The 26,480-nt window shown below is 50.8% G+C and overlaps 1 long non-coding RNA gene across 1 annotated transcript in view; it reads right to left on the bottom strand.

Moving 5' to 3' along the window:
- LOC107150399 overlaps window positions 1-25,803 on the bottom strand; it is a 91,053-nt gene extending 65,250 nt beyond the window's left edge. Inside the window, exon 1 of the long non-coding RNA XR_001504582.2 lies at window positions 25,694-25,803. This is a non-coding gene — a long non-coding RNA (uncharacterized LOC107150399). The remainder of the gene's footprint in view (window positions 1-25,693) is intronic.
- Window positions 25,804-26,480: the final 677 nt, after the last annotated feature.

Raw genomic sequence — 26,480 nt, 5'->3', positions numbered from 1 at the left:
GGAGGAGATCATCTATAGGCCTTGAGCATGCAGTCCCCATGAGCCATTGGTGATCTTCAGTGCCCTTCCTGTGTCTCATGCCACCTTGCGCCTGTGGTTGGGGGCATTGGCGGAAGGTGGCAGTCCACAGTGTTGGCCGTTGCTCCTCCTCCTCCAGCAGGCTCTGCTCTCCCTCCTCCCTCCTCTTTCTTCCAGCCATGACTGCTTCTCACCTGTAGTCCCTAGGGAGCCCACTTCCTGGGACTGTTGGTGTTTCCTTGGGGGAGCTGGATGGAACCCAGGACCTTGTGCATCTAGCAACCACTGTCACTGAACCACACCCCAACCTTCACTGGAGGGTTAAGAAAAGTGCTGGGCGGAGTCCTCCAGACAAAGGTGTCAAGTCTCCTGGCAGCCGTGGCCTCCACCTGGGCCCCTGCCCTGCAGTGGGTTCTGAGTCTCTGCCTGGGCTCTGCCACCTCGTGGCCTGCTAGCCCCCCACTTGGTGCACCTCTGTCTCCGGCATGGCCTCTTTCCTGCCTGTTCCACGGGGGCCTAGCTGCCACCTCCCTCCCTCAGCTCTGGGTTTCTACTCTGTCCTTATCTGAGAAAAGTCCTTCTGCCCTCGGCACAAGACTGGCTTAACCACCTGCCTCGTGGTGATCTCCAGAATCCACGTACTGCCCCACCGAGCTGGCCGACCCACCTCGGCCTTCTTTTGCCTGGACAACCTGCTCCTCTACTTCCTTGCCCTCCCTGTCCCACATCTGTACCCTGTGGCCTACTAAGTGCCCCCTTCCTACCCCTAGTGCCCCATGTCCAGTCCACACCATAAATAAGGATAGAACTCTTTCTTATTCCACCTTCTGAGTGAGAAGAGTGGAGTCCACAGAGGAAAGGGGACACGACCATGAGCACTGGCCAGGTTAGCTGGCTGCGATGGAGCATCTCGACTCCCATGCAGTACACACTGGTCTTGATAACAGTAAATGCCAGGTCCTTATATTTATATGGTGGTTTGAGGTTCAAAAGCAATTTTCCATATTTTATCTTATTTGAATCCAACAGAAGCTTGGGAAAGCAGGCAGGAAATGAGATTTTAGACCATTTTTTAAAAAACAACTTTTAAAGAGTGTTTTAGGTTCACAGCAAAATTAAAAAGAAAGTACGGAAATTCCCATATGCTCCCGTCCCCACCACACACCCAGCCACCCTCATTAAGGACGTCTCTCCGCAGAGTGGTACATATGCTACAACTGAGCTCGTATTGACACATCAGAGTCGCCCAATGCCCGTGGCTACATTAGGGTTCACCCTCAGGGCTGTATGTCCTCTGGGGTGGGCCCATTTTCCACTTTAGGAAGCGTCCCAGCGTGGCTCAGTGGCACGGCGAGAAGAGCCTGGGTGTGGAGTCGGGCAGCAGTTCTGCTCCCAATCTGGCCGGGCGTCGTCTATGAAGTGGAGATGAGAAGTCCTGCTTTCCAGCTGGGGACGTGGCTCAGAGGTAGTGCACTAGCATGCTCAGGCCAAGGGCTTGATCTCTAACACGGGGCGGGGAGGGAAGGGGGTTCTACTGCCAGATCTGTTGAGAACTAAGTGAGAACGTGTGTGAGGCGTGTGTACATGGGACATGGCAGATGCTCAGCAGATGTCATCTCTGGAGGAGGCTGGTCTGGCCCAGCCCTTCGCCCTTGCCTGCATTCCACTCCCCTGTGGCCTCATTCTGGACAGAGAGCTTTCCCCCACCTCTCGACTTTGAACTTGACCGCAACTTTCTCTAACCATAGCATCCATGCAGAAGTGCGCTGGTTTGCTCTGAACCTGGGCCTCCCAAGACCTCATCTTGCACTCTGTCACCGCCACGAGACCCACACCATCTTCATCTGGGCAGCTGCTGCCCCTGTAGCTGAGCCTATAGTGAGCCCGTGTGGCACAGAGCCCCCCACCAAGCATGGCCACGCCCTCAGCAGGAGACAGAGCTGCCAGCTGAGCCCACCAGCTTGCAGATGGGGGAGACTGATGTTGGAGAGCACTGGCTCCCCAACACATCTCCCCACCTGGGGGCTCCCAGGCCCCATTTGCTAACTTACACCCTCAGCATTAGCCCTGTCTCTCCTGAAGACGATCCGCCACTGTTCCCTACCACAAGGCCGTGTCCCATGCCTCCCCCATGCGTAAGGTCCACCTCACACATCCACACCCCACAGACAGCCGTGAAGCACCCCTCTTTTCAAACAGCGCATTAACAATGTCCGCTGCAGCCAGAGAAAGCAGAGGCCTGCCTCTCGGCCTCGAGAGAAGCCTTCGCTGGTGCCTTCAGCAAGGTGCTCACTGTCCGTGACCGACCACTTAGCATGGGTTAGGGACAGAGGTGTTCCTCTCCTTGAAGCTGCCCACTTCAGTTTTCTCTTTGTCAAAAGAAGCAGCATTCGGAGTGCTTCCTGTGTACATTTAAGTGCAGCATTGCCTCCTGAGAGCTTTATCCTCATTACGGAGCGCTTTCCCCCCACACAGGAGACCTTGACTGCTGCACCACGCACCGCCTTCTGCTTTGGGGCTCCTCGGACTGGCGCAATCTGGGCATTGTTCCCCTGCGTTATTGATGCCTGATGAGAAGGAGCTGGAGAGGGTGCTCTCCAGGTAAATAGTCACGCTTTCTGTTTCCATTCAAGGCTTTGAGCCGTTCTCTAACCTCCACTGAGGCTGGATGAATCATCTGTGCCTACGAGGTCAAAAAAGGCTCAAAGGGAAGAATTTTCTTTGGGGACCTCCATTTATCTCAGTAGATGGTGGGGACACACAAAGGGAGGAGAGGGTGCTGGGCAGGCTGGAGATGGTTCGGGGCCATTTGGTTTGGTTGTGGAGATGGCTGGATGAAGGTTATATGGAATGTAAGGCACTTACCTCTCATGCAGGTACCTCGTCCCTCCTGGCAGAAGACAAAACAGAAAACGCCTGGGAGCCCTGCAGTTGTTCTGGAATGCGGTCTCACTTGGCCTCCAGGAGGCTGGTGTGGACAGGTCCATCCTGTCCCCTCCTTGCTGCGGCCGCTCTCTGAACTAGCCGTAACAAAGATCTTCTGGCCTCTGTAGACAACATGGCAGTCCACGCTTCCCCTTAGCCTTGGCCCTAGGGGAGGAGGGCAGCAGGGCAGGAAGGGGACAGGCAGGGAGGGTCTGTCAGCCAGGGCACTCTGAGCTTGCACACACGGGGCCAGGCTGGGCCCCGACCCAGGACACTGTCCACTCCTAACTGAGGAACAGACTCGTCGGCCGTCTGAATGGTGGTGGGAAGCACACCTGCAAATTCCTCGTTCCTTCACCAAGTGCTCGTTGGTGCTGCCATGTGTCAGGTGTGGACTTTTCAGGAGCTAACAGTTGTCCCAACATTGCCAGATCACAGGTCTGAAAGTCAGTGATGAAGTCTCTTGTGACAGGGTTGTCTCAAATCACCGTGATGTGAGAGAGACTTTCCCAAAACTTCCCAAATGTCCAGCGGGAAGCTGAGAAAGGTCTCATTTCCCATGAGCCATGCAAGGGCAGAAGCTGGGCTTTTTTGTGTCCCCATGTCCAGCACCTGGCACACACCTACCTGTGAGGGGCTTAGAGTGTGCTAGCCCTTCCTCACCCCTGCCCCCCAGGGCCCCCGCCATGTCCTGTCTGTCCTTTCCCCCCCTCTCCTTCCCAGCTCACCCCTCTAGGCTTTGCTCGCTTCGCTGCTAGAGGAGCCAGCCCTCTACTGGCTTCCAGGGCCCCTCAGATGAAGTCAGAGCCACCTGACAGGCCCGATAAGGTCCTCCTTGGTGAGGGCACCTCCCTCCAGCCTCACAACAGCTCACATGCACCTCTGGCTGATTTCTCATTGTATATACTGAAGGTGTACTACATACTGATACATATACACACGATTGCCAAAGTCATGCAAATTAACATATCTAGCCCCTCACAGAGTTACCTGGGCATTGCGTGTGAAGAGCACGTAAAATCCACTCTTGGCAAATTTCCAGGACACGCTACTCTATAATTAACCATGGTCTTCGTGCTGCTTGTCAGACCTTGGACTTCTGCATTCCACGGAACTGCAGCTGCAGCTCTCTGACCTGCCCCTTCCCAAACCTGCCCTGGTAACCACTCCACTCTCAAGTCCTACTGTCCTAAGATTCCACGTGTAAGTGGCATCATGCAGCATTTCTCTTTCTGGGTCTGATATTCCATGATGTCACTAATGGCAAGGTCTCTTTTTCTTTAAAGGCTGAATAACATTCCACGGTGCTCTGGTTTGAATGTGTCCCCTGCAAAATTCAGGTCTTATCCAGATGATAGTATTTAGAGGAGAGAGGCCACGAGGGCTCCTCCTGCAAATGGGATCAGGTGCTTTGATAAAGAGCTTCACAGAAGCTTTTATCAAGGGGATTCCTGGCACCCCCACTAGTGTCCATAGCGTTGGTCTCATGGCACAAGTACGCAGTCTCCATTTCTCTATGTGTAAAATGGGAACAGTCAGAATTGTCACCTTAAAGGGACTGTGAGAGTCAGATGGGCCGATGATGTGAACTGTTCGGCACAGCAACCTACACCTGCAAGCACTGTGCGCCACAGGAGCAGGCTCGGGAGGGAAGTATGCCAGGAGAGGTGTCCTGGGGTGACTGAGCTGGTGGTCTGGGAAGAGCCCATCTCAGAGGGCATTAGGAAGGGTCAGAGGAACAGGTGGAGAGTAGGAGGAATCACTGCAAGACTGCTGTTCCTAAAGCCAAAGAAGGAAAGAAGCCAAGATGGGGGGCCTGGTGGGTCAGAGGGTCAGCCCAGGTTTAACCTTGCAAGCCCTACGTGGGAGCCCCAGTACCCAAGGGGGCAGGAGGAGAGTGGTTAACAGTGTCCAGGGCCCACAGAGGTCAGCACAAGAATAGTAGAGTACTGGATGACCCCAGCAGCCACCAGCGGGTGATGCAGTATGGGCTTGTTCTGCCCTCCGGCCTCCCATTCCTGCACACAGCCCTACTTCCCAAGGCCCAGCCTCTGCACAGACCTTTCTCGCTCTGTGCTCCAACCCCTGTGCACATTCTTGACCTGGCAAAAAGCCCTGGACTACAGAAGAGTCTCCTGCTTTCCTGGATGACAGGCGTCATGGCCCCTCAATGGAAAGTGAGGCAGAAAGAGTACTGTGTTGACACTGTGTCACAGAACTACCAGACCTCAGGAGCGCAGGCTCCAAGAGAGGAAGCAGGAAGGACAGGAAGACTGGGGCTGCTCAGCTGTGGGGGAACAGAGACAGTGCCCAGAAAAGACACTTGGCCCCGTCTGCACCTGGGAGAGGCAGGCACAGCTTCCAGCAGAACGGAGACACCAATGCGACCTTCAGGCCCAAACAGCTTCTTTGTACATGAAGTGCAATTTACAAATCTGTCCTCAAGATTCAAGGAGAAAGAAACTTGGTTATTTTTAAGAATGAGAAACTAAAGGCAATTAAAAAGAGGGGGGGGGAACCCATCAAATGTCATTAGACTTCATCAGAAGCATTTCTCACACTGACAAAAGAGAAATAACAAAGAATGTGTTCTCGTTATTTTTCCAGTGGGACAGTCTGTGTGCTGGTGGAGAAGGAAGTCATAAAAGATACCAGGGAAATGCAATAACTGGATATTTCAGTGCCTGGGAGTCTTATTCTTTGGGGGCAGGGAAAGCCACAGCGGAACACTTTAGACGCCCTACTTAATTTTGAAAGAAAAGGAAAATTATTCGCAATTTCAATGGCAGCCCCATCATAGGCCTCTACCACCGCCTCGGCAAGGAAATTAGTTGCCATGGCAACTTCAGGTTGCATCATTAAGAATTTTTAAAATGTTGAGAGTTGGGAGGCGGGGCTCGAACCCCGAGGAGGAGGGAGGGGAGCCGAGAAGAAGCCATCGGGGCCAGGTGGGGATCTTGGCAAAAGAAGGAATTCGGGAGTGGGGCCTCCCTTCCCCACAAGAGGACATGGTCATGGTCTCTACTGGAGTCGCCAAAGGAATCTGCAATTTGTCCATTAAAGGGAAAAATTGAAAAGATAAAGTAGATCACGAGAAGCTGCCTTCACCTGTTTCATTTCTAAAAGTATTGAGTAGATCATTCTATTTCAAGTTGTCTTTCCAATGTTCTTAAGTGGTGGGTCCTGAACTCACCCCAAATCAAACTTTGTAATCCACATTTAACTTGTTAAAGGTCTCCTCCTGCTCTTCACTTGTAGGGAAAGAACAACGAGGTGTTACTGGAGACAATCACACTAATGACCGGGAAGCCCCACACGGAGCATGCCCATCACTTCGGCACTGCTAAGTGACTCCTTTTGTGTTCCTCTTGCCAGGCCTTCCTGGAGGAGGAGAGGAACCCCTGTGGCCACCAAGAACCTGGGAAGACCTGGAAGGACTCCACTTTCAGCTCTGAACTCTGCTGACCTTTCCCTGTCTGGGTCTTCACTCTTCTCGCCACACCCCGGCAGTGCCAGCTCCTCCTTTGGAAGGAGTCCCCTTGAAATCCTCACCTGCGCTTGTCACAGTGTCTCAGCCCTCTGAAGGAGGCACCTCTGCACACGGAGCTTTCCCCAGGGCCAGGGGGTCTGCTCATCCCCTGCGAGGCCAGTGGCCACACTTGGGCATCATGACATGCTGGGGCAGTGGCTGGAGGAGGGCCGCTGCTCTGCCCCACTGGGGACCAGGAGGCAGCACCACAGTTGCGGCCCTAAGCAAATTCCCCTTCCAGTCTCCAGGCCTGTTTCTTCCCAGGGAAAATGGGAGCAGGAATCACCACTGCTGATACCTTGAAGAACCCGTGGGAGTTCCAGGTGAAGGGGACATGGGGAGAAGCCCGAGCAGTCAGTAAAGGGCTAGGGGGTGCCAGGCAGCATCCTCGGGGGGACCGGCTCTAGGATCCAGGCTTTATACAGGATTGTGTTGATAGCAGTGCAGGGAGCCCTCAAGGACCCAGCTCCTGCCATTCTGGGGACTTTGAGGCCACTGTCTTGGCTCTGAGGTGAGTGAAGGCAGCCTGATGAGGTCTGTACTGCCAGAAGATCAATCCAGAGAGCAGCCCCCTCCTCAACAGGCCACAGTGAGCTTGCAAGGCGCTCCTGGGTGGGGAGTGGCCCACCTCCCCCTGCCTCCACTATTACTCCCCTCGCCGCCCATGAGGCTGTCTCGCTGTGCACCCAACTCTCCTCCCAAGCCGCAACCCAGGGCCCTGGCTTCTCTCAGTGACCACCCTCCTGAGAATGCCCCCCGGGGCCCAGAGAGGTCTTATTTTTCCCTCCTGTGTAAATGTTTTCCTGGTAGTAAGGCTCTGGCCTTGACTCCAGGGCTTGGGACACTTGGTCCCCGGAAACTCTTAGGCTTGTCCTTCTTTCAAGCATCCACCTCTCTACGCACACCTGTAGCACTTGGCTGGACACGCGGCAGAACCCAGGTCCCTAGTGATAGCCAAAGCCAGTGCAAATGCACTTGCACCCGCTGGTTTAAGTGCTGGCTGTGGCTGCTGTCACACTACAGTGGCCACACCGAGTGTCAACAGCAGAGTGCTTATGGCCTACAAAGCCCAAAGCACGCACTGCCTGCTCCTTCACAGGAAAAGCTTCAGCGACACAGGCCAGGCACTCGTCAGGGAGGGAGGGCCGGTTATCAGAAGCAGGCAATAGAAAGCACAGTCAAGGGCAGGTCCAGCCCCCAACAAGCTCACAGGTAGAGGAAATAAGCACGCTATTGTTCTAGAACAGGGGTCCATCCATCCAAACTCAGAAACTGCAAAAGTGAGCAGGACTTTCTTTGGGGTCTGAGAAATTGCAGTTCTGGAACTGTGAGCCACTGTTCTGAGGAAGCAGGAAGAGGGGGACTCCTGTTCCAACAGGGGCTGAGTGACCAACAGAAGACAAAGAATGTGAGCCCAGAAGGGAAAGGTGAGCCACAGGGCATGATGTCCCTGTCCAGTCCCATCTTGTCATCCTAGAGGCCTACCATCACAGGGTGGAGGTGACCAAGGTTCACAGTCCAGGCAGCCGCCAGAGTCTTACCAAGTCCTGCTTCCTCGTGGCCAGACCCTGACTCCATGCTGAGAAGCTCTTGCAGGGTGGTGTGCGTCTTGAGTTGCGCCTGGTATTTTCACACCGGGGAGGCTGACCTCAGTGGGCAGCAGAGAAGGTGCTGATGAGCTCCAGGCCCAGGAGACTCAGGCAGGGGTCTGAAGACTTGTGCACATGAGGTGAGGGGAACGAGTCCTCACGCAGGGCTGATGGGTAAGGTGCCAGCTCGGGATAAGAGCAGAGGACCAGCTGGCAAAAGGACAAGGTCGGCGTGAAGAGAGAACGTGAGGAGAGCCTCGGAGGCGCAGGTGGGAAGCAGGCTAGGCCAGGCCCTGCCGGTCTTGCCTGCCCCGACAAGGAGTCAGGGCTTGTTCTCTAGACATGGAAAGTTCTTAGAAGTTTCTGAGCTGGGGAATGAAAGGAGAAGTTGTGCTTTGGGACCATTAAAAAGGCAGCCAGGTACAGAATAGACCAGAGATTGATATTTCCAAGAGAAATTAAACCTTAAGATTTATTCTCCCTAACCTAGTCAAATGAAGTAATCTATAAGAAGGATTTCATCAGCTATAAAATGTATGGGATTGTTATGATTATTTATTATAACAATAATGCTAACCCAGGTAAGATTTAGGCCTTTGTGTTCAGATTCATTTCCATGTTTCAATCACTTTAACAATCCCCCATCCTGGGCTGTGCTGAGACTTCCCCAGACTGTAATGATAGCCCACGTAATAAGGGGGTGTGCTGTGATTAAACAGTAATGTCCCCAGCTTTCATTTCTGGGGGGAGGGGTTGTTTTTGGTGTGACACAGAACACAAGTGGCATCAGAGTGTCACGACAAAGGATCAGCTCCACCCAGGGAAGAACTCCCTCCCCCAGGGCCTGGCCCAGGAGGGCTGACCCTGCCTTAATAAGGTCTCCACCAGAGGGCCAGTCAGAGGACACCACTGAATCACCAGCCTCAGCTGGCCAGGAGGAAGTGGAGAGGGACTGGGTTTGGGAAGTCTCATCTCAAGGAGGGAACCAGGCACCAGTTGGAAGAGAATCCACTGAAATCAAGAACCAATTTTTTATGTAACTGGTAGAAATATGAGCTGGGAACTGTGTCTTAAAAAGTAGAATCCTGAGGGCTGGGGTTGTAGCTCAGCGGTAGAGCACTCGCCTAGACATGTGAAGCCCTGGGTTCAATCCTCAGCACCATATAAAAATAAATAAATAAAATAAAGGTATTTTGTCCAACTTCAACTAAAAAATAAATATTAAAAAAAAAAGTAGATTCAAGGAGAGAAGGCAGGTGAAACAGTCAGTCTGCACCAACTTTGTCCCATCTATATCCATTTTCTATTGCTGAAGAGCGAACTTAGTGGCTATACCACCCACGTTTATTATTTCACAATGTCCATGGACAGGAGACCATGACTGGCTTAGCTGAGTTCTCTGCTCAGGGTCTCATGGGGCCACAGTCAAGGTATGGGCTGAGGCAGCAGGCTTACCTGAGGCTACTATTCCTGCCCAGGAGGTAGAACTCCTGGTAGCTTCCTTCTTCAAGACCCTTTGGAGAACATCTTGCTTTTAAAGAGCTAGCCTGATTAGGCCATGCCCACCCAGTAGCATTTCCTTTTTTGTTAGCTTATAATCTACTGATTAGAGACCTTAATTACACCTGAAATATACCTTTGCCATAGCCATATAAGTAACCTAATTATAGCACTTATGTCTAACATAGTCATAGGTCCCATGCACACTCAACAACCAGGAAATACACAGGGCATGTACACTGGAGATTTAGTCCATTTTTCATTACTATAACAAAATACCTGAGGCAGGCTAACTTTTTTTTAAATAAAAAGGGTTTATTTAGTTTGGGTGGCTCAAGAGCAGGGTGTCAACATCAGCTCAGCTCTGGTGAGGGCCCTTTTGGCTGTGTGACATCATGGTGAGAGTGCACTGGTGAGAGAAAGAGGACACCTCCAAACAGGAAACTGCAGAGAGACTGGCTCCCACTCTCTCTTCTGAAGGCACATCACCAAGTCCCCTAATGAGCCCCCTGCCACAGGCTCCACCTCTCCAAGGTTCCACCACCTCCCAACACTACCCCCTGGGACCTGGCCTCTAACACGTGAACCCTAGGGCACTTTCAACCATGACCACAGGGGAGCCAGCCAGAGTGCTGCACACCTCACCAGAGAAGGCTGGAGATCGGCTGGAGGGAGCAAAGCAGGAGGCAGGGAGAGGGCTCCAGGCTGGTCCATGTCCAGGGGGAGCACAAGACCCAACACCTCTGCCCACAAACCTGCTGAGCCTCACAGGAAGCAGAGTGGAGAGCAAGAAGGAACCCAAAGCGGTGGAGCAGGCCTGGGAGCAGCAAGGCACAGCCCCTTTCTGCCCGGAGACGGGAGGGCAAGTCACACAACGCCTGCAGAATGGACGTGGAGAAGTGAGTGGACGTGGGCTCGGGCAGAGGGCCTGAGACAGACTCCTGGAACTCTAGAATCATCAGAGTGGCCATGAAGAGCAGCTGGCCTGGCCCATGCCCCAAGAGGAGCATGGCAGTGACCGCCACGAGTCTGATGGGGAAGGTCTTCAGGCCAGGCAGAGGGACAGCTCAGGCACACGTGAGCTGGTCACCGACAGGAGCCAGAGATGATGCTCATCTCAGCCAGTGGCGCCAGCTGATGGCCAAGGACTAGATGCTCTGCCCCTTGTCCCGATGCCATGTGCTGTGTAAGTCACTAAACAGTGACAACCAGGGGAGAAGGTGGAAGAGCCAAGGGGAGGCCACAGACAAGTGGACATCACTCAGTGCAGTGTGCCTCAGGTCCACCTCCCAAGGCAGCCCTCACGAGTGACCACGAACCAGGTGGCTTAACACCACAGAAACAGCTCCTCTCGCAGTTCTGGAGGTCAGAAGTCCAAATCCAGGAGCAGGGAGGGTGGGTCCCTCTGGAGGCCCTGCGGGGTCCTGCAGCGCCTCCCTCCTGGCTTCTCCGGGGAGCTCCCTTCCACCTCGGCCTCAGCGTCTGCAGCACTTCTCCTGTCTCTGTGTCCCCTCCTTTGGTCTCTCACAAGGACACTCATCATTGGCCCACCCAACTCCCAGAGGACCTCATCTCAAGACCCGCAGTTACACCTGCAATGACCCTGTTCCCAAATAAGAGCACAGGTGCCGGGGTTGGGAGCTGGACACATCTCTTGGGGAGGACGTAATTCAATCCACCACAGGGTTCAAAAGAGGAACCCTGGCAACATCAGCAGCTGCAATCATGAGCCCCCAGCCTCAGGGGCTTGGCGGGGAGCTGATTTCTCACTTGCCAAACGCCACACTCCTGGTCAGCAGCAGGTGAGGCCCTACTCCCCAGCCACGGAGGGACCCAGGCCCTGCCACCTTCAGCCTGCAGTTTCTAAGGTCGCCTTGCCATGGCTAGCCACACAGAAGCTAGAGGAGAGAGAGGGGTCTTTCGTAAGCACTGGCCATGAGAAAATGCACACCTGAGCAAACAGCACGAGCCCCGTGCCAGGTCATAGTTCCAGCTCACAGCTTCCTGGCACACAGTCAGGCCTGTTTGAGTTCACCCCAGCTAGTGCGACAATCATCAAAAACTGGGTGGCTCGTACACAACAGAAACTGATTTCTCAAGGTTCTGGAGGTTGGAAGCCCCAGGTCAGTGCCAGCAGATCAGTGGCTGCTTCAGGTGAGGGCTGCTTCCCAGGTCACAGCCAGCACCCCCAGCCATGTCCTTGCCTGGCGCGATGGGGAGGGAACGCTCTGGTCTTTGTGGTAAGAGACTGCCCCATTCATGGGGCCCTTGTGACCCAGCCACCTCCCACAGCCCACATCCTGGTGCCGTTACACTGGGGGTTAGGATTCCAACACAAACATTCAGATCACAGAAAACCCTGAACTGGGGACAGCTGGCTATTCCCCTTGCCACCGAATGCCAGGAGGAGGGCGTCAGGAGGTACATGTAGGGCAGAATCACCAGTGCGAACACATTAGGGCCCGGGTGCTCCTCTCTCAGAGCACTGCTGACATCAGCCTGCAGTTTCCAAGGTTGCCTCGCCATGGAGGACAGAATACCTGAGTTCTGACTCTCCACCAGGGTCTGCGGCTGGCGCGTAGCAGGCAGACCTGCACAGCGCAGGGTGTTGGGCAGCCCCCGCCTCCATCTACTGATGAGAGCAGTATTCCTGCCCTGCAAACTGTGACAGTCAAAACTGTCTCCAGACATGGACAAATGTCATCTGAAGGACAAAATGACCCTCAATGGAGAACCGTTCTGAAGCAGCAGAGGCTGAGGGAGAAGCAGGACCTCAGGGCTGGGAGGGGGCTGTCCAGCCAAATGCACATGCCAGGTGCGGGCCCTTGCATTAGTCCAGTGTTCAAAACCTTAATAAAATACCTGAGGTACAGTGTTTTATAATGAAAAGAGGTTTATTTAGTTCACAGTTTTGGAAACTCCAAGATTGGGCTGCTCCATCGATTCAGCCTCCAGCAAAGGCCCCCTTGGCTGCATCACATTATGGCAGATGGCATCGTGGTGGAGATCAAGAAAATGGGAGACCATGAAAAAGGGACCTGGAGGGGGCCCAGTTGCTCTCCAGAACCAACCAGCATCCTACAAGAACTAGCCTACCCTCTTCGAGGGTGATGTCTCCAATGACCTCCCACTCTTAGAGATCTACCATCTCTCTAGAGCTACCCTGGGGACCAAGCTTGCAACTCATGAACCCTTGGGGGACAAACTACACCCAAACCATAAAAGCGCTCTTTAGGTGTTAGTCCCCCACCTCCAAGGGATTGTCCTCGCCAAGCAAGGGGTGGGCATGCCTGAAGAGGCCACCACGGGCACAGCACGGTGACCCCACTGATCAGCTTGTTCTCTGCCTCTGGAAATAGCACGTGCCAGGTCTGGGCCTCTCAATCTCCTCTCCCAGGCAGCAGGACTCACCATGGCATGCGCTTGCCATTATTTGTTAATAAAAGTGCTTTTCCTAGAGTGCAATCGAACGGGGGGAGTGGGGAGGGACAACGTGTGTGGCGTCTCTGATATTAATAGCATCAAGTGTCACCCGCTATGACAGTGAGGAGAGTGGGTATGGACTCAGGCCCCCTCTTCTCTGGGAGGCAGTGCTCCCCCTTGCAAACAGAAAATAAACACAGCCCTGCTGGAGCACAAATGCCAATAACTGTGAAATTTTGATTAAATAATAGATATGTGTTCAGAAGCACTTCTTTATAGTATGTGATTAAGAAAGATAACTAGACATTCTTGCAGCCCTAATGATAATAATTACCACCACACATAAGTGCAGAATATGACACCAGAAAGGCCATTATTAACCTTTCCCAGGGTTATTTTTTGGGGTGTATTTTTGACACCATGGACACCAGCATTCAGAAACTAAATAAAACTCTAGCTGAGGCAGTTACCCACAGCAATTGCCCTCATCTAGCCTGGATCAAGACGGGGGTGTGGGAAGGGGAGAGAGAGAAAGACAGTGCGCAGGGGCATAAAAAGTCTTTTATACAAAACAGATGCTTGTTTAATATCGAACATCTGGCCAGTCTTATAAAGATTTGTATTAACATTTCTGCAACTGTCAGTAATTCAGGAAACTGACAGAGCTTCCCTGTTTAAATTTTTGCTATAAATAACAACCTTAGACCCAGACTTTTTTTTTTTTTTTTTTTCCCTGTGCGCATGCAATTTTTGGTCTCTGACATCTGATACCCAACTGCTCAGCACTCTTGGCTGCCCAGAGGATGCAAAGGGGCGGTGGCTGCTCTGGAATCTCACCTTCCTGCACTTCCCCCAGGAGCTGCCCAAATCTCCCCACCCCACTCCAGCATGACTGGCCTCAATGCCACTCAACTGTACACCAACTGTACCCTCAGCTTTTGCCAGATAACAAAACAGCCCAAAGTGAAGGGACTTCACACAGCAGCCGTTCCTTCATGGGGGCTGGGAGGCAACACAGGCTGGGCTCCAGCAAGTGCTTCCTCTGATCCAGCCCAGGCTCACTCATGCATCTGCAGTCAGCCTCCAGCGGGTGGGCCTTGGCTGGTCTGGGCCAGTCTCTGCTGGGGCGGCTCATCTTGCTCCATCCGCTCTGGCATCCTCCAGCAGGCCAACCTGCTGCCTGCCAACTACCCTCCACTCCACGACCAGGTGTCTAGAAGGGATACCTGGACTGACACTCCATGTTCACCATATCACACAATCAAGAAAGGGGGGAGTCAGGACCCAGGTCCCCTGAGCAACAGGCTCACAAGCACACAAGAGAGAACCAATGAACATCTGGAACAGAGAGAAGTGGCAGGGCCTCAGCAAGTCCTCAAGGGGACAGAATGGAAGACAAACAGGATGGACTCTGACCTCAAATAAGCCCTGGAGGACCTTTATTCTGTTCAGACCCATCTCAGAATCAATATCATCAACCAAAGCTGGAATGTGCTAGAAAGTTAGAATGTGCTGGGTTCCATGCTCATGTGATACCAGGACAAAAAGGTTCAAATAGCCAAAATTTTTGCAAATGCAGCAGCTCCGGTGTCTTATTTAAGGAGAAGAGGAAACAAACAAAAGGAGGGTTTGGGGGCTGAGCGCGTCTGCCTCCCAGGGTGGCATTTTCTAGTGACTGCCTCTCGAGGAGCCTCCTGCTGGTGTCTCCCAGCTGAGTGCCACATTACGTGGGCACCCTGGGTTGGAGATGCTATAATGGGGTCTTGGTGTCACAGGGACAGGAAGCCGGTGATGTAGAACCTCTGAGTCACTCCAGAGCCAGAGAGAAAATTAGATGGCAGAGCTTTGAGGGTCATCAGCTATCACATGACCCTCCCCACCCTCATTTTATAGATGAGGAAAATGAGGCCCAGAAAAGGGAAGGGACTTCTTCCAGACAAGAGTTCTCTACCTACACTACAGACACTTGGGGCCAGAGAAGCTTTGGGGGTAGGGGAGAGGGTGGGGATCTGCCTGCACATTGTAGCTCAACCCTAGCCTCTCCTCACTACATGCCAGGGCCATCTCCCAGGCCCTACAACCAAGGTGTCCAGATGTTGCCATCTGTCCCATTCTGGACCACAACCACCCTGTTACGGTTTGGATGTGAGGTATACTCTAAAGCTCACGAGTAGACAGTGCAAGAAGGTTCAGAGGAGAAATGAGTGGGTTGTGAGGGTCTTAACCCAATCAGTGAATTAATCCCCTGATAGGGATTAAAAGAGTGGTAGATGAAACGGTGGGGTATGGCTGGGGGAGGTGGGAATTGGGGTGTGGCTTTGGGTATACATTTTGTATCTGGTGAGTGGAGTCTCTCTCTCGGCTTCCTGACCCTGCTTCCCTCTGCCACACTCTTCTGCCACACTGTTCCTGCCTCACCTCGAGCCCCAAGGAAAGGAGCTGACTGTCTATGAACCGAGACCTCTGAAACCATGAGCCCCCAAATAAGCTTTTCCTCCTCTAAAATTATTCTCATCAGATTTTTAGTCATAGCAGCAAAAAAACTGATGAAAACAGAAATTGGTACTGAGAAGTGGGGTCGTTGCTGTGACTAACCCGCCTATGTGGTTCAGAAGCTTTTATAGCTTTTTGGAATTTGGGGGAGAAATTTTGAGATGGTTAGCAGTGCCAGCTGGAAATGCTTTAGGTTGTTATAAGCAGAACTTAAGAGCCATTCTTGTGGGAGCTTGGAAGACCAGAATGCCAAAAGGACAGAGGACAGTGAAGACAGAGCTCAAGAGGGTTCAGAGGAGAAGGAGGACACTATTGGTAACTGGACTAGAGGCCACTCATGTTGTGTTTGGGCTGAGAAGCTGTCTGCATTTTGCACATGTCCTGAGACTTTCTGTGAGGCTAATTTTAAAAGTGATGGGGTTCTTAATCTGGTGGAAGAAATTTCTAGACAGCATGGTATTCAGGCAGTGGCATGGATATTGCTGGCTACTGTTAGCCAAATTTATTGTAATTATTAGGAGCGGAAAGCAGAGCAGAAAGATTTGAAAAACTTGGACTTGAAACAGGGAGAGTAAAAAGGGGCTAGGGAAGTTGCAGTTGTTAAAGCAGTTATCCCCACTAAAGAAATGTTCAAGATTTTGCCCAGAGACCGTGAGAAAGATGGCTTGGGGGCCCTCTCAGGAGCTGGCAAGGTCACATCCATCTCAGGCTCAAGGAAGTAAAATAAAAATTCTCTTGAGAAGAGACCAGTGGGGCACCCTTCTTGCACAAGGGGGGCCTAGGAAGTTTTTTCAACATGCTCAGCTACCCAGGCACGCAGAGGCCACAGCAGCCATGGTCCCGGAGGCTGGCTATTGCTTGGTCTTTCAGTCACAGCAGCAGAAAAGCCACCACTGCTTAAGGCTGAACATCCAGTTCACAGCAGAGGCAGCCTCTAACCAGGCCACATGCTCAACAGCCACAGCCTACGGTCTCCAACAAAACCACCCAGGTGGGACAGTCAGTGGCTGCAATTAGACATTAGGAACTTGAGCAGAAAAACAGGGAGGAGTTTGAACCCCACTAAAATGCACCATCTAATCTAATCTTTGATCGTATTTAGAACGAATTGTACTTTTTTTTAGTAGAGTGATTCGTTTCCTTATACATCATATCCACAGCACCAAAATTATTAGAAAACAGAATGATTTGAACCCTAAGACTGTACCATGTTCTTTCAATATATTTCCAAATCTGATTGCCTAGAGCTGCTCAGGATGCCTCCCAGTCACTGAGGTTTACAGAAGTGAAAGTAACCTTGAGGGTTTCCTTCCTCCTCACTGATTGGGCTGTTTGGAGGGCACACTCTAGCCTTCAAAGAGACAGACCTTTTTGGCAGGATACGGCAGGGCTCAACTACTCTGGCCTGCTACTGCTCCCCTGTGCTGAAATCAATTGGCAATGCCTCATATTTGCATATCACTGATCTCCCTTTCAGTTATTACAACAACCTGTAAAGGTGTCTAGAAAGATTTTGAACCTCTTTCTTTTTTTTTTAAGAGAGAGAGAGAGAATTTTAATATTTATTATTTTAGTTTTCGGCAGACACAACATCTTTGTTTGTATGTGGTGCTGAGGATCGAACCCGGGCCGCACACACACATGCCAGGCGAGCACGCTACTGCTTGAGCCACATCCCCAGCCCGAGCCTCTTTCTTTAGTGAAGAAGAAACTCAAAGACATAGTCATTGTCCCAAAGTCACAGTGAGTTGGAGGCTAAGTCAGAGAGAGAACTCAGATCTTCTAGGGGCCAGGCAGTGAGGGAGGGCTTTGGAGTCTAACTTCATGCTCACCGGCTGCCCTGGCTTCCGCATCTGTGGATGGAGAGGATGAGGGCACAGTGCTGCTTCATGGAGGTGTCGGGCTCTGGACCAAGGAGGACAGGTTGGTATGATCCACTCACCCAGAGACCTGGGAAGGCTGGTTTAGTTAGTTTTCTGTAACCAAAAGACCTAACAAGTACAACCTAGAAAAGGAAAAGCTTACTTTGGCTCATAGTTTCTGGGGTTCAGTCCACGGTTGCCTGACTCCATTGCTCTGAGCCAGACGTGAGGCAGAAGATCACGGCAAGAAGATGTAGCAGAGCAAAGCAACTCAGGACATGGCAACAGGAAGCAGATAGTGCTCCACTCACCAAGGACAAAATATAAATCTCTCAGGCATCCCCAAGTAACCTCCAGCCACACCCTACCTGCCTATACCCAATTAATCCACATCAGTGGATTAATCCACTAATTAGGTTACACCTCCCATAATCTAAGCATTTCATTTGTGAAAATTCTTTCATTGTCTCATACATGAGCTTTGGGGGGACACCTCATGTCTAAATCATAACAGGCCTAGTGAACTTGAAGCATACAGCCAACCCAAGAACCTCTGACCCCAGGGCACCTTAGCACTGCACAGTGACACTGCACCAAACTCCCAAGGCTCAATGGTGAACAAACTCTATTTGCTGCTCATTAGAAAAAGTTGAGATGCTGGGACACAGGTACTGGCAGGGGATGCACTGTCATCTGCTTTTGAAATGCTGCTGCAGCCTGGGAAGGAAGAGGGATCCTCATGAGCTCAAGGAATAAGCACTTGACATATCTGAAGTCTCAATTTCTCATCTCAAAGATTCCTGGTTGTGGGATTTCAGGCAAGTCATTTTCAAGTCTGGCCTATATGGCTGTGCAGGTAGTTTACCAAGCAAGGCAGTGATTAGAGGTTGAAGTCTGGTCTGCATTTTGTTTTCCAAGCCAGGACCTCAAAAAGGACTGTGATGTCCCACAGGGTCATGTTTTCCTAACTCTCACAAAGACACTAAATGAGCCAACAATACATTGACTTTTTGGAACTTCATTTTTATACTCTGTGGACTAGGGGAACCTCTGGAAGTATGTTCTTAGGAATTGTAGATCTCTGTCCTTCTCGTTTGCTATTCTTTTCCTTCCCTCCCTTTAAACAAAAACCAATAACAACAATAATGAAAAAGTTTTGGTTTTTCCAGAAGGGAAGATGGAGAGAGAGAGTGGGCACAGGTGGAGCAGAATGGACATGGCAGGAGTCAATGCTGTCTGGAAAGTGGGCTGGGAGGAGTTGGCACTTGGGCTTGGATTTCAGGTGGGCAGAGGGGACAGCAGGAGGTGGAGTCTGGGAATGGGGATTGGTGTGGAATGAACTATCCCAGACAGGTGAGTTCACAGACTGCAAGGGGAAGGCTTAGCCAGCACAGGTCTGAGACCCAGAAAGCAGCCTGCGCTGGGGACACAAAATAGAGAGTCGTGGGCACATCACAGGGAAGCCCGTGGGCTCTGTGCTCACGATTCCAACTCTATTGAAGGAGGAAGACATTTTAAAGCAAGAAGAACAGGCTCCTGAAGGCCAAATCGGGCTCTGGCACTTCAGAGGGTTGTGCTGCCAGGTGGGACTTGACGCCCTACTGTGCAGAGAAAGGGTTTCCAGGCCTCTCCACAGCAGAAAATGACTACAAGACTGAGCTGGGTCAGGTCTGCCTCCCATGGAAAATAAGCGGCCTGGGGAAAAAATGAGAGGGATTTAGGTCAAGCTCTGAAAAACGTCCCTGCCAGGCACACCTTTTTTGACCTGGGCCTATTTTTAGAAATTCCTTTTAATGACAGAATGCAAAACTACAGATTCAGCACAGTGCACTCCCCCAGGTCCCTCCACAGTGTATTTTAAATGGAGTCACCAGCAGAAAGCAGCTCTGTACACTTGGGTTGTGCTGTGTGACCACTGACTGTCCTTTTATGGTAACCACAGTAATAACGACCTCTGTAGCCACCACACTTTATAGTTTGCAGAACGCACTCACTCACTGATCTGCTTGTCATCACATCAACACCACAGGGAAGGATTAATAAATATCACTTGCACAGATGAGGAAACAGGCAGAGCGCCACAGAGGAGTGGCCCAAGGCCACACACGCAGAGGCACTCTTGAGAAGGGAGAGCTGCACCAGATGTATGCGGACAGCACCTGGGCGGCTCTGGACATCGAGGGTGCAAGGACCCCTCAGCATCTGTCAGGAGGCCAGGCCTGGGATGGACCAGCACCAGCCTCTGCCTTTCTGTCTCTCCACAAGACTCTCAGGAGCAATCCCAGCGATTCAGGAGGCTAAAGCAGGAGGGTTGTGAGTTTGAAAACAGCCTGAGCAACATCGCAAGACCCTGTTCTAAAAAAAAAAAAAAAAAAGGCCTCCTCAGAAGAAAATAGGATTGATTGGTCTTGGGCCACACCTCACTCCATGTTTGAAAGAGGGAGGATACTTTGGTGGACAGCTCCTTTCAGAGGAGCCAACATCCAGAGGACTCCCATGGCGCAGCAGTTCCAGGAGGAAGAGACCCAGGAGGCATCAAATACCCACTCCATTCTTAAAAAGCCGTGTGGAGTTGATTTCTAAATGAACAGAAGCCCGTGTCCTTTCCTCTGACCTTCACTCTCTTTCTAGCTCTATTTTCACCTCATCTCTCCATGAGTAACACCTGCCCTCTCTGGGACCCAATTTCCTCATCAACACCACAAAGGCACATTTGTCTGCTAACGTACTGGAGGCTGAGTCCTGCCGAACCAAGGCAGAGACCCAAGTTCAAAAGCCAGATAACAAGAATCTTGGAGAACCCCTCACACCAACCATCTTTCCATCCAAAATGACAAGCCCTGGACCTGAGTCCCCAGTGGCACCTTGGAAAATGTCTGCTGGACTAAAAGAGTATTCTGCTGTCCACTTCCTACTATGGGAAGATATTTACAAAGGCTCATGATCCTTCAGACCCTTCTGTGATTTGGCAGCTCCAAAGCCACCTCTCCCCTGCCCCCTGCTAAGGTGACATGAACTCTCCCTCCTGCTGGCTCCCTCTGACTCCTGCCCATTGCTGCCCCATCCCATTTCTCACCAGGCTGGGAGCACTTCCTGGGCAGACATGTGTCTTGCTCTCTGTGCTCAGTGCCCAGCATGATGCCCCGTTGGAGGCAGGTGCTTCTTCTGTGATAACGGGTGAATGGATGGATGGATGGATAAATCAACTGATGTAATATTTCCCAAAATTCACTTGGATAATTGAGGCCAGCCCTGGGTCCAGAACCCAGACCTGCCACTCTAGAACAAGGCATTCCTAAAAGAGCACCCCCCTTCCCTGCACAGCCGCTGCCGTGTTACTCTTCAACTCGGGAAATGCACCAACCCAAACAGCCACAGCCAACTGGGCTGGCAGGCGGCACAGCTGTGCTCCGAGAGCGAAGGAGGGTGGGGTCCCCAAGAGTGGGAGAGCTCTATAGGAAACTGAAAAAGGTGTCAGCCAGGAATCCTGGGGGTTCCTGAGAATCTGGGGACCCCTAAGCAACGGGCCACCAAGGACGGTGTAGAGCAGCTGCAGGGGAAGAGCCATTTCCTAGGCAGATCACCCCAGAGCGGAGGTCAGAAAAAGGAGCTTTGGGCTTGGGGACATGTGAACTGCAGACACAGGCTATACTTGCGCCACCACTCCTCAGCCCTGGGTACTTGCACCCAGTAGCCAACAGGCACGTCACTTTTGAAACTTTTTTTTAATATGACAGAGAGTGTTTGGGGAAATCCCACAAATTCCCCGCCCCTTCCCCCCAAAAAGGATGTGTTTGCCTCAACTTGCTCTTGGAGAGGGGAAAAGGAGGGGTGGGGGTGTCTTGTATGGATTCAATTAATTATTTCTTCTCTCATCTCTGTCAAAATAAATGTCACACATATCCAGATGTGCATTTGTCTATCTTCATGTGTGTTTTTATAAGGAGAACAGGAGACAAGGATTCTTGTCTTAACTTTGAACAAAGAGACGAACTCATACTCAGAATGACTGGCTTCTCCAGTTCCTTCAATCTGGAACAACGCTTTTCCTCCAGATGAATCCTGGCTCTGCAGCCAACCCACAGAACTCCTCCAGACCCGGCTCCTGTTCTATACAGTCAACGCCCAGGTCCCTCAGAGCCCTGCTGCACCACGAGTCTTTGATATCAAGGAGAGAGAAAAAAAATCCCACATGGATGACTGTGCTTCGTCACTTCTCCCAGAGGCACATGTGCACAAATCAAATCAAAATATAAATCATCACACCCAGTTATGAGCCTCATACACGGTTTCTTTTAATAAAATATGCAAATATTTTGCAGTAAATTGATTTCCCAGTTTCATTCTCTTATCTCCATATTTATTATTCATGATTCTTCCTCTCCTCACTTAAAGCATAGGGGGATAAATTTAGAATGTACAGTTTGCTTGCTTTCTTATAGTTATTATTAGCACAATGTTATACTCCCAGGAATAAAAGATACATGTAAACATTACTTTCAGTCTCAACTGGAGCTAAGAACACATGCAAGAAAGTCTTCAATGATCTAAATCCACGCCCTTGAGCTTCCTAGAACACTTTCATACAGGTGCGACTTCATGAGGGTGATGCGGAGGGTGATGAGGGTGGTTTCAATCGACCGCATGGACAGCTTTCCACTCATGAAATACGAACACACTGTGTCTTGACTCAGAATTTGGTGAAAGAAAAAAATCTGCTGAAGACCTTTGCTTGACTAGAGGATGCTGGAAAAAAAGAGTATCTGAGGGACATTCACTGTGTGCCAGATATTAAGTTCCACAACACTGTCTCATTGAAAGCGGGGAAATCCAAATGGAAACTGCAGCCATTATTCACACCACTTGAAGGACACACAGACGCCCTCAGACCTACAACACTGCTGTGTCCTGACAAACCCATCCTAAGTGGAAAACGCATGCATGCACCCACCCTACAGCACACCCCGCCTCAGCCCCACGCACATGCAGAGGGCCAGTGGTTTTCCTTCACAATCACGGGCATACAGCAGCTGCGGCTCACTGCTGCTGCCCACCATCACCAGGGGGGACAGAACCACATATCATCAGTCCAGGAAAAGATCAAAACTCAAAATTCCAAGTACGATTTCTACTGAGAGTGTATGACTTTCACTTCATTGTAAAGTCAAAAAATTGTAAGTTGAACTAACTACATGGTGAATGGTTTGTGATCTGTAGTGATTCTTCCTAACGCCAACTACCCTCTTCTCTCTTCTGAGCAGCGCCCACTCTCAGGAGCTGGCACACTCTTCTCCACACTCTCCTCTCTTGGAAATAGTGCTCTGGTTGTGACTCTACATCTATGCCTGCCTTCCCAGGCTGCAGCACCCACAGCTTCCAGGGTGGGTAATTCACCCATCGCTGCCCGTCTAGAGGGCACCACCCTCTGGGTCCAGTCTTTTCTGACTTCCCCCACTGTTTGGGCTCAAGGGCTTTCAGGGCTAAGCAGAGGAAAAGATCTTGTCACAAGGCAATAACAGCACACCATGAGATTTATTTGGGTGATACTCTGACAGGCTTGCTCACAGTATGACACTGTCTAGGGGCCACCAGGTGGTAGGGTGGAGAAGGGCATGGGAACTCCTGGGAAGGGAAGGCTTGGAGGGGTTCTTGCTGTCTAGGCAACGCTGCTAAGCAGCCCAGGGGGATTCTCTAAGTCAGAGAGCTTCGAAGGAAACAGCAGCTTAGGGACTTCCTAGCACAGGATTTACCTTACCTATGGCTAGAAGATGGTAGGCACAGTTTCACAAATGAAGCCCAGCAACAAATGAATAAAAATTTGCTTATGTGGACTGTTTTAAAAAAATGGAGTGTCTTCAAATTGGAATCTGGTGCAGGGGAGGATTGTGAGTAACCACGTGAATGTGCCTGGGCTTCTTTCTCTATCGGCAGAACTGCCTCAAAGGAGCAAGGTCAAATGTGTAAGCATTTATTGCCTCTTCTTACATTATATTTGTTCATGTTTCAATGACCCAAACAAATCATAGGGCCCAGACCAGAGTCAATAAGGAGGGGTGCTGAACACAGAACCTGGAGGTATAACCCACCTGCGGCCATTACTGCAACATTCTATCACAAAACCTAGGCTGCAGCCACAAGAAAAATGTTTTAAATGGTGTCAGCTTTTGTGTCTGTCAGGAGAAGCCATTTCAGCCTAGACACTCTTCAGGAACTTACTCTTTATCTGGCAAACAGAGCCCTCCCCACAAAGCAGATCCTGACAAAAGGACTTCGGGGCAGTAGACTTCTTGGAAGGCAAGCCCGGGAGGCACAAGAGACTGGAAATGAGATGGGTCATGAGAAACCCAATAAGGCAGGGGCTATGGAGTGGGAAGCTGGAGCTCAGTCCTGCTGGGACTTCTGAGAAACCATGTGCACAGGCCACAGACTTCTCCATAAGAGGATGAGGAAGCTGGAGCACTGATCCACCATGGACTGAGCAATTTCTGGTGATGCGGAAATGCTAAGCAGAGAAAAGAGCCTCAGGTACTGAGGCAGGAAGCTGTCCATGAGCTGGGTCCACCAGCTGCAAGTGACCCAGTAGTTGAGGGAGAATGTGGATTGGCACCTGAGACATAGAAATCGTCTCCAGCACCAAATACAAGTGCAGCTCAGTCCCCCACCCACCCACACACAGCTCAAGAGCAGAGGGAGAGAGGACCAAATGATCTAGGGAATGGTTGACCATCTGTGGGTGTTCTCCTGAGTAGAACAGAGAGGACAAACTAATAGGGTCACCAGCAAGAGAACAGAAAATAATACAGAGACAAAGACATTTTTTTTTTTCAAATAGAAATAGGGCCCAATTCCAGAAACTGATCTCCTTCTGCGAATTCTCATTGTGGTACAAAAACTGCCTGGAACTCAGAAAGGCCTCGCCTCTCTCTTGATAAGAATGGAACAGAAAATTGTTGTGATTCTTTGTAGTAGCTACAGTTGGTTATGGAGTTCTGCATAATGATGCTTAAGTCAACTGTGTAGATAACTATACATACCATATTTCATGGAGGCTAAAAAGCACATTTTTCACATTAAAAATTCCTGAAACATGGATGCCTTTTATTGAGAAATAAATTTGGAGAACACAGAATCTCTAAAGGAAAAATATCTGTTAAAATACAGAGCAAACAACTCATGAATAACTTATGAGCTGGACAAAGGAGCCTAAGGAACAGAAAAGGGTCAAATGTAAGGGTGCATTCAACAGCCCTTAAATTACTTTTTAAGTACTCTAAGAAGACAGTGAAACAGGAACAAGACCTCAATAGAAAGAGACTATTAAATCGTCAATCTAGAGGCTAAAATTTGGTTGGACCATGACCCTCTGACTGGATCAATCACTGGATCAATCACCCAACCACCAGAGACACTGATGTGATCTGAAACCTTAATACCAGCCCAGAACCCCAATCAGAAAACACAATCTTGCTCAATATTTCCCAGTCTCAAGGCAAATCCAGCCCCTCTGGATCATACATATCCCATTTAATTATGCACCGTAATAAAACTCTGACATTAAGCTCAGGTGGTGCATCTCCCTCCTGATCTACACCCTGATGAGAGCTGGTATTTTCACCTTTCACTTTCCAAGACAGTTCTTCCTCTCTTCAATAATGCTTGACTCACAGATTCTTTTCTGCAATGGATTCAAGAGCCTGGAAGTTCTGAGTGAAGGTCTCCTCCAGATGACCTCCAGTACCCTTATGGTGACATAACTGGCAGAATTTTTTCTTCCTTGGTAATAGATAAACTATGAGTATCCTTTAGTATTTCATATATGGTGACCTATGGAAGCTCTCATTTCAGAGTGTGTGTTCAACAGGCTAGAATAATCTTTCAATGACTATTTAAAGCCCCAAACTAAAGGACTTTTCCAAGTTATTTTTACAGAGATGCCTAAATCAGGTGGTCTCCACTTTCCTTTTCCATTCAAGATCTTGAGGCTCCAAGGAGACCCAAGAGGTCTCCAGCCCTCCTTACCAGGGCTTTGATTTTAAGGCTCTTACTTCTGTGTTAGTTGCACATGCTGTTATTATTCAAGAAACTCACTTTTCAAACACAAAAGGACTTACATCAGAAAGATCAAATGCTAAGAAATCTTAAAAAAAAAAAAAAAAAGGAGGAACAATGATAGAACCCAAGCAGAAGATCGCCATTAAAACTGAGTTCTAGAATAAACACCAGAAAGCCAGAACAATTCAGATTAAACAAGCTGGAGGTTCATTTCCATGTCCAGTGAAAGAAGACCAGAGGGTGGCAATTCCAGGCTGTAAAGGCAGTTCTAGAGTCATCCAGGCTCCTCCTAGCTTTCTTACCCAAACTCCGGGCGCCTCGTTTTCACCCTCGGCGTTACCTCCTAGTCCAAGATGGCTGCTGGAGCTTCTGCCACCTCGCCTTCCCAAACCGAAGAGAGAAGAAAGGCTGCTGGACAAGACAGCGCGCCTCCCCCGCCTTTTAAGAAGACCCCACAGAAGCTCCGCCCAGCAACTTCCGCCTGCATCCCATTGGCCAGCACTCTGTCACATGACTGACTGAAGGCGCAAGGGAGCCTGGGAATGTGGCATTGGCAGGTGGCAACTTTGCAGCGTCCGGTAGAAGAGGGTTAGAGGGAAGCTGGGCGCGAGCGTGGGGCAGGATAGAAACCCAGTCCGGGATGATTTTCTCGGGCTTACCGAGAGCGGGGGGCCGGGAGTTTCACCAACCCCCGGGGCGATCACAGAACCCCTCAGGGAGGTGCCCTGGCCGCAGGCAACGGACCCAGAGGGAGGCCGGGGTCAGGGTTCTGGTCCTATGGAGGCAGCAAGCCTCCTTCCACAGCTGCAAGTGAGGACCGTAGGCCCCGTCTCCACGATAGGAGAGCGGCCCGAGGTAGCAAGCGCAAAGCTGTCGAAAGGCGCTCCGCTTTCTTCTCTGGACATGAACACGGGCTCCCGCCCCGTGGCCTGGCCTCGCACGCCCATTAGCACACTCGTGGCTGCGGGAGGCGAGTAGGCCTGGTTATTAATGCACTTTCCAGGCGGGAGTTCCAGAGTGGGCCCTTTTCATGGTCACTGGTGGTCTCTGCGTCCCACCAGCTGTGCAGGAATCGGGCCACTGCAAAAT

The sequence above is a fragment of the Marmota marmota genome, unplaced genomic scaffold, assembly GCF_001458135.2.
Source record: "Marmota marmota marmota unplaced genomic scaffold, marMar, whole genome shotgun sequence".
NCBI classification, from domain to species: Eukaryota; Metazoa; Chordata; class Mammalia; order Rodentia; family Sciuridae; genus Marmota; species Marmota marmota.
This window is presented reverse-complemented; position numbering and strand designations above follow the sequence as displayed.